The sequence below is a fragment of the Rhinolophus hipposideros genome, assembly GCF_964194185.1.
Source record: "Rhinolophus hipposideros genome assembly, chromosome: 14".
Lineage (NCBI taxonomy): Eukaryota > Metazoa > Chordata > Mammalia > Chiroptera > Rhinolophidae > Rhinolophus > Rhinolophus hipposideros.
This window is the reverse complement of record NC_138060.1, coordinates 48,381,278-48,391,811: the sequence shown is the minus strand read 5'-3', so window position 1 is coordinate 48,391,811 and position 10,534 is coordinate 48,381,278. Positions and strand designations below refer to the sequence as shown.

Genomic DNA, 10,534 nt, shown 5'->3' with positions numbered 1-10,534 from the left:
CCTTTGTGATCCAGGAGCATGGTAAAAATGGTTGTTTTAGGTCACTAATTTTAAGGGAGTTTGTTTCATAGCAGTGGTAACAAAAACCACCTCTCTCTTCTGTGTTTCTACCCATTTGCCGAGAGTCTAGAGTTCTATGATGTGTATTCGGCTACAAAACAATTACTAAAATCATGTAGGATTTTGACTCAATCGGATCCAGAGTTCCCCCAAAATGAATGATTTCCACAGAGCTATATTTGTATAACATCTATAGTATTATCAATTATGTTCTTCTAACTCTCTTCATGACTTAGAGTGAACATAAGTGATACTAGCCATGGTATCAGAATTTCAACGCTTAGTGTGATTTTTCTAATACGAGTGTTCATAAACATACAAAATGAACATACTTATCTGTGTATCACCAAATAACATGCTGCTTACTACCAATGTTACATGTATCCCAGTTTGGAAAATAATGATCCAATAGAAGCCTTTTATGGGACAAACAATTCCCTCTGGTCATAGACTAATTATTTTCTTGGCTCTTCTCAATTGTGAGCTCTACGAATGGAACCCATTCCACTGTTTTCTAGTACGTTTTCCTTGTTTTGGCTGTCTCTCTCCAAAAGCACTCTGACTTTTACACTTTCTCCAAATTTCTGCGTTTTACTCATTTTATTTCTACTGACTAAATTTCATACCTTACTCACCTCCCATTTAATAGAGTCCACCTCTAATGGTAACTGCTCCCTGGACTGACATCTTTACAAAACTTGCTCCTGCTTAAGCACAATAAGAAGTAAATAAGGCAAGAGCGACAAGTGAAACACATTTCTGTATGTATGAACAATGGAATAGATAATATAAAATGTCAAAATGACATTGTAATATAAGTCTACTCAAAGTGAGGTTTGAAGACATGTGCCAGTTGATAAGCTGTTTATTGTTGGCTCATCATGAGATAAGTACAACAATTGAGAATCAATGTTTAAAAATGTTTATAGTAATTTGAGAGGGTAATTTAATATCAAATGAATCAGTAACTATTTAAAATTGGGATTTTCATTGTGTGTCTTTTAAGTTTTAGTTTTCTAGTTATGTCTTTCTTGTATTTATAAAAGCATTAGTTTGCAACAGACTAGACATTTTTATTACAAACAAACAAACAAACAAACAAAAAACTGGTTTTTTACCATACCTTGAGAAACGCTTGCATGAAACACTAAATAGAATAGAAAATGTTCTTTTAAATAGAACTCAGACAATTGTAATAAAATGTTTTATATGACATAATGTATGGGTTTTCTACAAAAAGTGGGAAGACACGTATAAACCAACATATGCTAATTTTCTAGCATTAGTTGTCATTGAGTGGTGGGTCATGACCAAAAAAATGCATATTGTAACCAGAAAGTAATTACAAAAGAAAGTGGGAATATTTATTTTTCTACTCCTGACGTTCCTACTCTGCTCACTATTCCAAACTCAGTAAAAATTTTGGCACTTATAAATGCAAACACCCCAGTCTCTCAACGGCTTTTACAAGTTGCTTCTGACTGAATTAATTTTATTAGGGAGCTTTCCATTAAACCTAATGTTGCTGGAATATAATATATTCAAACTTTTAGGCAAAGCATAATAATGCTCAAAACAGAGGTGAAAACGTGTTTAACAAGCCTTGATACTAGATTACCTAAATTTCTGCTTAACAGTTGCAATAACAGTATAGTTATTGCCAAGAGGCTCTTATCTGCCTTCAATAATATCCAAAGTGATTCTCATAGAACAAATGGGCTCATGAGCTATCTCAAACATGGAAACACACACATAATTGAAATTCCATTTTGTAGCCATTACCAATGCGATGTGATGTAGCTAAAGGAATGATGGAATTTGATTCTAAATTCTCAGTCTGCATATAAGTGTCAATTCATCTGCTGATGCTACCTTCATGAATCTTTTAAGACTGACATATTAGGTTTGCAAGAGTCTAAAGACACTTTATTTTGTATATAGGCTTTTAAAGCAATCCATCAGATTTTGTATAAAAATTATAATGCATTTTAATAAAGGAAACTAATATCTTTTACATATGCTGCTCCATTAATTAGGACACTCATCTCCATTAAATATGCTACTCCATTGTATTAAGATCTGCTTGTGGTTGAGATACATGAATGTCATTAGTAGTTTAAGGATACATTTCTGACAAAGGTAAGATTCGTCTGTCAAATCACTACTCAGACCATTTGCAATCTGGCTTCTACACCAACCTCCCACAGCGGTGTTCAGTCATATTGTTCTCTCTCTCGTTGAAACTCATTTCTCTCTTATTCGGTAGTACTCCATGTAGCTACAAAAACATGGTTTTTTCTCAACCTTCCTTTATTGGCTCCTTTTACGCTATCCATATCTAAGTGTTTGAGCGATCAATGTTCGTTCTTTGGCTCAATTCTAAGTTCATTATTCACTCTCTTTCTCAGACATATTATTCACTCTCCTGGTATTAGCTACTGATGGTAACTTAATGACTTACCCTTTTCTATCTCCAGTCCTGATCACTTCTCAAGCTTTGAGCTACGTATGAACCTGTCTGCTAAAGTATCTGTCACGCGGGGCGGCCTGCAGGGTCTCTGGTCCCACTCCCCACATAAGAACGCAGGACATGGTGAGGCCAAAAAGGAACACTCATGGAGCCATAGGTAGGGGAGTCATATCACTATATTCTCGCTGGCGGCTGGGTTGGAGACACAGGAAGCAGGAGCCACACTGTTTGCAACCCTCACTGCTCCGCTTGCAGGCTAAGCCATCATCTTCTTGCTAGCCCCCATTTCTTCTGTTAGCGTAGCCACGGCGGTTATATTAGTGGCCAATGGCTCACTGGTTACAGCTGATGGCCAACTATCCACAGCTGATGGCCATCTGATCACAGTTGATGGCCATTTACTACCTGAGCCAGCACCCCTCCACGTGAGGGCGAGAGCCTGGAAACTGCTTTCTGGGGCTTTGTCCCCACAGTATCTCATCCAGGTGCCCCACTAAGAGTTCCAACTCAAAATGTCTTATACTGACCTCATTAACTTTTACCACAGAAGCTGTCTCACTTCCACTAATCCTGGTCAGTTTTTAGAACGATTAAACTCACGTTTTACAGAACCTGGGCAATTGTGACCAAGATTGATGAGTGTATTCATTCGGTCACTGAATCCTTCTAACTTTATATCTCTATTCAATAATTATTTTACAACAGACCGCCTGAAAATCTCAGTGGTCTCTGACAACAAGCAAGCACTCTCACTTCTTTGAGTGTGCAGAATGACCGTGGTTCTGCTGATTTAGGTCGGGCTTAGTGGGGAGGCCCTGCTTCAGACTGGGAGGCAGCTGGTCTTGGCGTCCGACTGAGAGTGAGATGCAGGTGTGCTCCATAGGTCACTCATCCGCCTGGAACTAGAGACCTCCTGTAGTATGTTTCATGGTGATAAAAGAAGCTCAAGAGGGTGAAACACACAATCCCATTTCAAACCTGTTTATGACAAGTCTATTAAAATCCCCTTGGCTAAAGAACATTACAGGGTCAAGACCAAAGTCGTGGTATTGGCCAGGGGAGAAAACCAAAAGCCTCTGCAAAAATTCCATCCCAACCCAGCTCCCCTGTGGAGAAAAAAAACAAAAAAAAGTATTCGTTTGTTTGTTTGTTTGTTTGTTTTTTCATCCTAGTGGAGAAGGTAAGGAAGGCATCAACTCCTGGAATGGACCTCTTCTTTTAAGTTACCTCAGCTTCCAAATAAGTACTATCTTGTTCCTAGCCCTGGAAAGCAGGAGATGCATGCAGCCTTGTAACACTAGCTGTTTCTGTTTGTTTGGATCACAGAGGCCAACTTTGGAGACCTCTACTGGTCCAGGAAATTCTCCCAGAGGAGGCAACATAGGGCCTGCTTGCTGGCCTATCTTTTGTTCTTGCCCTATCTTTTGTGGTTGTGGAATGAGGTTGTGGCTACTTGTGTAAAAAAAAAAGGAAAAAAAAAAAGAAAAGAAAGGCAAAGAGGCATCAGAATGACATCCTTTGGGCTTGGGCTAGACTATGTTGCTGAACACCAAGCCTTTCAAGATGGCGCTTCTCAGCATCCTTAGAATTCTTCTTCTTTGGAGACTGGTGCTTTTTATGAACATAGAGTCCAAATGGCGAAGGTAGGGAAGCTCTCTATTGGCCCCTTGGCTGAAGCCCCTCCCCTGCCCCTGATTAGGAAGCTGTTAGGAGAAGCCTCTGGCAAGCACCAGAGGAAGCCAGATTGCAGTACATGTTGCAGTTTGTACCACATTTGGCTGACATGTGTGGGCATCCTGGAGAACCACATCATTTAGGCCACTGTGGTGAACATTGTGAGGCCCTCGGCCAATGCAGCAAGGCCTCTCAGAGTCCCCTGGCATATTCAGACCCTAGACTTTCCCCTGAAGCAAAACTGGGAAGTGTACTAACTAGTCAGAGCTACTGTGGTTACTGCCGTCAACTCCACAGAGCTCACTTCCGCCTCTCCTGCCAGGTGAAGCCTGGGGGCCAGAAAAGCCCAACCAACCACTTTCCTTCTTCAGGAAGAGGTTTCTCAGAGCCTTCCTGCTACCCAAAGCTTGGACAGTGATAGATATGACACAACATGTTTGGCAAAGCCTCTGGAATCACGAGGGGCACAGGATTCTTCATAGTCATCAGCAAAAAGGTAAATGAGGTCTGGAGGTCTGGTGGCACGCCACTTCATCCTTGGACACTGTCTTCTTGTTATTAGATTTCAGTGACACTCGTACGAGTGTTCAGAAGGTCCAACGTCTCCCCAGAGGCCTGGAGGAGTGTATGGAAAGGGACTCTTCTCTTGTGAAGCAGGCGGTATTGCGTCTGAGGTTCCTGGCCCCTCCCAGGAACACGACGGACCTGAACGTAACCAGCGTTGCCTCCATCCTTGCCAAGTCACCTTCTACCGGCTGGCTGGGGTCACTGGATGGTTGCTTCCCATCTCTTCACCTCAAACTACTTTAAGGAAGCCTGCTTTCAAGGATTAGTCTATGGCCTCATTTCACTAATTATGCCAAAATCCAGAACCTGTCAATAAGCTAGTGGACAAAAGCATCCCTCAAACCTCCTGTGTCTCTTATCAGTATGCTGCCATTTGTATCCTTCTGAATGAGGTGAATGGGAGTGTCTTGCAAAAGGAGTATGAGGATATGATTGCCCAGTTTTCCACATGTAGGGGACAGCTCAGGTTTCCCAACAAATTGGAGAAGCATTTAAAATAAGGAAACAAATGTTAAAGCTTCATATGATCCTCTACCCCATCTATGTGTTCTGTTCCTTGCCTTAAATGTTATTACTTATGTCTCCTCCTTAATTTATGAGCTCCTCACTTTATAAAACCAGTTCTGATATCAAATATAAGTATGTTTGAACCACTAGTCAGAGCCCTTAATGCTTGATAAGATGTTCCTTTGCAGATGCCCTCTCTCGTCTCTAGTATTATGCCTTTGTCAAAAGGGAGCAGTCCATGATGGTAGAACTTTATCAATAGTCCCACCAAAATCTGGAAAAAGTGGAAACTTCTCACTGTCCATCTTCTGAGGCTCTCTAGAAAATTTGGGATAAAGAAAGCAACAGGAGATTTTATACTCCCCTTCTTTGACTCCTATATCTTTGGAAAAAGTACCCAATCAAAAATACGGCCTGAGTCTGTGCTTGGATTGCCCTCGAAATTGAAAACTAACTTTTCTCATGGTCTAAAACACTTTTAAGCACCAATCTCCATAAAAACCTTTTGATGGGACCAGAAGGAAGGACATCTTTTTCTAAGCCATCAGCACTTCTCCTCTCAGCTTCTGAACCTGGGAAAATTCCCTGGGATTCCTCTCTACCCCGGAGTGAGGAAAGCAGCCTTTGCTGAGGCCAATAGAGAAATGAGTCTGGAGCTGTCTGAGATGGGAACCGCTTCCATACCTGCTGTCTCTACAGTGAAGAGAAGACCTGCTTGCCATTGCTGATTAGGGTGCTCTATGAGGTTGTCATTTTTAAACTGTCTTTAAAATAATAGATTTCACAGAGTATTTTCTTGTTTTATGGAACACTTAATCTCAGTTTTTGTTACCCCACAAAGAAAAGCTCCCTGTGCTCGTTACCCCACAAAGAAAGCTCCCTGAAGGCTCAGAGGCTAAGAGGTGGCTTGATTTCGGGTGAAGGAGGTAGAAGGCTGCAGTGAGGTAGCTTGAAGAGCTGTGGGGGAAGGCGGAACGTGCTGAGGCGGGGCCAATTCCTTCTTGCTCATCTGCTGGTGTGTTCAGTTCAGCTCGGGGCATGGGGCTCTGAGGGAGATGGTCTTGCCGTCTTGCAAACCATGGAGCTCGGCCCAGACCAAATGAGGCTTGTAGTGTGTCTCTTTTCTACTCTTGTGCTGTTTGACAGTGATGAGTACTGGGCGAAGTTAAAAATAAATCTTTCTTAGTTGTTGTAAAATAAAACACAAAACACAATACAACTGTTGCCTTCGATCCAGGGAAAAGGGACAGAGAGAGGCAGGGATCCATGCCAGGGCCAGCACGACGGCTGAGGCGGGAGGGGCAGGAACACGGGTGAAAGCCACATTCCTGAGACCCAGAAGTGGCCTTAATCAAAACCTCCAAAATCTTCTCTTGCAAAATATTAAAGCACAATGCACATTTTCATAGGAACTGCTGAGGGTTCACCTCAGTGGCAGTTTTACATTAGAGCCCAAAAAGCTGTGATTCCTTCTTCTAGGACCACGGTGGTGAAAGAATGCTGTGTGCAGTAATCCCACCCTCCCAGATGCCATATAAACCCCAAAGCCTACACCTGGGATATATTGTAAAGAGACCAGGTTGATTTCCACTGGCATGAAAGATTCAGAGGCAGGAAGGAGGGAAGGAGGCGAGAGCAAAATCTCCACTGTAAAGAAAGCCCCAAGCAATTTAAAGTACAATTAGAAGCCAAAGGAGTTGCCACTTCTATTGGTGGACATGGGTTTAATACATCCCATATGCTGTGCTTTTGTGTTAACAATGGTATATTGACAATTTCTGGCTCTGGGTGGTCTCCTAGTGAAATCTGGTATTGGCTGCCCCATGTCACCCAGTGTCTGAATAAGTAGACAATGAATGATATGCTACCAAACCTTCAAGGAAGCCTTAGAACCAGCCTTTCCTGGGGACTTAGGTATTGTTTTGCAAATGTGCCTTGACTGTCTCAAGACATTTCCTTTAGGATGTTTGCTGTGTTTCTTAGTTATAAAGGATGTTAAACATTGAAAGTGGGTGCAAAAAGAATTCATACAATCTCTGAAACTGTAGATCTTTTTTTTTATGATTTACATTTTGAGACATTGAAGAAATTATAATAAAATGTGGATAATAGAGCCATAAGTTTAAAACAATATATATGATGGGGTTTCGAACAGGAGCAAAACTGTGGGTCCTCTCTTTATGTCTCACATTCTCATAAAAGCCAAGCCAACCTTTATTTATGTAAATTAAGAATCAAGCAAAGTCATTCTGGATTGTTAAAAGTTCAAAATAGTTACCTTCGGGGAGTTGGATTTCCAAAATTACTAGAAGGGAACGAGGGAGGGCAGTGTCTTTTGGAGTGCTGATATTCTGTTTCTTGATTATGCCTGCATTTTCAGTTTGTGAAAACCATTGTGTCGGTCATTTATGATATATGCATGTGTCTTTATGATGTTGTATTTCATCAAAAAAGTAACAAAACAAACAAACAAACAAACAAAAAAACACGAAGCGAGTCAACTATGAGACTACCGAGTGGGAGGGCCATGGTGGCAGGCCGAGAGGCAGAGCTGTATGTTTTTTATACAACCTCTATTTTATGCTCATTAGACTTTTTCAGATCCTTTAAAGGCCAGATCTCATTCGCGTTTTTTCTAGTAGCAATCACTTCTCTTACAAATACTTCATTTGATTCACCTTTCTTATTGGTGGGACCTTTTTATCCTGTCTACCTCTCGGGATAAACATAGCTTATGAACTTGAGGTCTGCAGAAGATCCCACCCTCAGTTCTTCAATCTTGTTTACAGCTCCCATGTATAATAGTCTTAATTGGTAAGACCGGCCTTTAGATTACATGCCCCTCTGTTGGAGTTTCCCAGAAGGCAGAGGGTGTTTATTGTTTGGGTGATTCTAAAGGATTATCATCTGAAATTGTGGGGGGAGTTAGCTCAACCTGCAGCTAAGTTTCTATGTCGTCTGATTCTTGTGCCCTGGAGCAAATGGTTTTAAGCCTGGCGTTTGAGTCCTTCAGAATCTGGGCAACATGGCAAAGTAGCTACCTGTCAAGCCAAGTAGGGCTTGGATCTGCTCTCTTCTTGACTCCTTTCACCTTCTCAGATATTCATCTTGTCCTTAATTTCCAGGAGTTACTTTTACGAGAATATCTGCTGCTTTAGAAAGGAACCTCAGAACTGAAAAGTTCAAACTATGTATAGTATTTGGTTGCCTTTACAGTTGAGGATTTGCGCATGATATACGCGTTACTTATTTTATCCTGATAACCTCTCTGAGAAATAAAAGGTATGCATCTTCACAGATGAAGAAGCTGAAGTTTAGAGAGATAGAGACGATGTTTTGCAGATAGTATACCTAAAGTGAGACTCTAATATCTTTTCACTGCTTGTTCAGTACTTTCCACAATATTCTGCAATCAGCTTCTAAGAATACAATTATAATGGTGAAATGTCAGATAATAGGAAAACTATTTTGGACAAGGAATGTATCCCTTCAAGTCATATCAGCATTATATGAGAGGAAAATATTTGGCTTTGCATCAAATTGATTCTAAGCTTGCACCATGAAAACATGGCCAACTCATATAACTTTTAAAGAAGTCCCAGTTCCCTCATGTTTAAAATGTGGCCAGCACTTACTATGTATGATTGTGAAAACATCAGTGGTAGTCAGGAATAGCGATTACTAGAGTTATGATGAGCTCAGAATAGCATATTCCACTCTTCTTACTTACAAAAGAGTTAAATGTGCCAGATGATTTGGGGAAAGAGTAACAGAATATCTAGCCACTCTGCTAAGGAAAAGGCAGCACCAAAGAACCTGGGAGCTTTTGCATATGTGTGTCTGAGCAAAGACTTGACTGCATTCAGACCAGGCAGTTTTCCCGTCTACTTCGCATCAAGCCATGGAAGGGTTAAACATATTGTTCCCCAAATTCCCTGATCTTATTTCATGCTACAGTATTGTCATAAACTGTTGCCTCCTAGCATAGGACAGTCCTGTAAACAGGAACCATGTCTACTCTATCTTTGTATCGTTCAAATATTTATGGAGTGTCCATGTGCTAGGCACTGTTAAATGAATGAGTCAATGAAAAGTTATGCTTATCTCTTTGGTAGATAGGTTCTTTCCTTCCAGAACAAATCACAGAGATGATTGAAACAGCAAGTTATTTCTGGGATGGAAAATGTGAATTGTGTTGGGTTTCTGTGACCAAGGTGATTAGAATAACGCCCAAGGCCCTTTTCTACAGAAACCACATAATCTCAGGACAAGTGAAGTGAACTTTTGAAAAAAAATGTTGAAAAAGAAAAATAAGTGCCTTCCACACTGGCATTTCCCAAAGGCATTGCAGAAGATAAAACCTTAGAACTCAAGGGTTGAGATTTTGGATACGTTTTTAAAAGCACACTCTAGTTCTTTCCAAATGTAAGTCCATGGGTAAGTGGCCCAACTTTCCAAACCTCATCTAGAAAATGGGGACAATGGCAGTACCTACTCAGAACATTCTTGTGAGGGTGTATGACCTCAAGTATGTGGGGCATGTGGCACAGTTCCTGGCACATAGCGAGGGCTCAGTTAATGGTGACCCTTGCCCTTACAGCCATACCTCACATTACTGATATTGTTTAGGAATACAAAATCTGGGATTTGGGTTTGGAATCCATGCGACTAATACAAGCAGTGCCAACTGGTGACCACTTTATCACAAGAGTCACCTGCAACTTTTTAAGGGCTGGAGAAAGAACTTGCGGGGAGAAGGATACACCCTCTGTTTCTGAGGATTTAAATCAAAAGACAGCCTTTTGATATATGAGAGGCTTTTTCATCAAAATTGTAAATGACCCTGCTTTGCAGAAAATCCAGAAATAATTAAATCCACTGAGATTAAGTTTGAACTATAATACTTATCACTTTACTAACTTTGGAGAGCAGCCTTGGAGAGTTATCTTTATCAGCACACCTTTAAAAAAGCATTATTGAATGTAAGCTCTATTGATATTACTGAGAGTTTACAAAACACTCAGTTCTCTAGGAAGAAAATAAATTATAAAACAGTAAAAATTACATAGCTATGAGGTCAAGAAATCATGGTTATTTTATATCCAAGGGATGCCATGTTTCTTTGTTCTCTAGCTTTCTTTCTCTTATCTTTATATCTTGAAATAAAGGATTTGCCCCCAAATGCCCATAGGTGCATTTCAAGAAGTTCCCAAATGAGCTACAAACAAGGTGTGCATCTAGGTGATGGTGGTATTA

General features: G+C 40.7%; 1 pseudogene across 1 annotated transcript; it reads left to right on the top strand.

Annotated features, from left to right (window-relative positions):
- Positions 1-4,093: 4,093 nt before the first annotated feature.
- On the top strand, positions 4,094-5,037 carry LOC308507632 (bone morphogenetic protein 15-like; annotated as a pseudogene). Its single transcript has one exon. The product of its transcript is annotated as a bone morphogenetic protein 15-like (transcript).
- Positions 5,038-10,534: the final 5,497 nt, after the last annotated feature.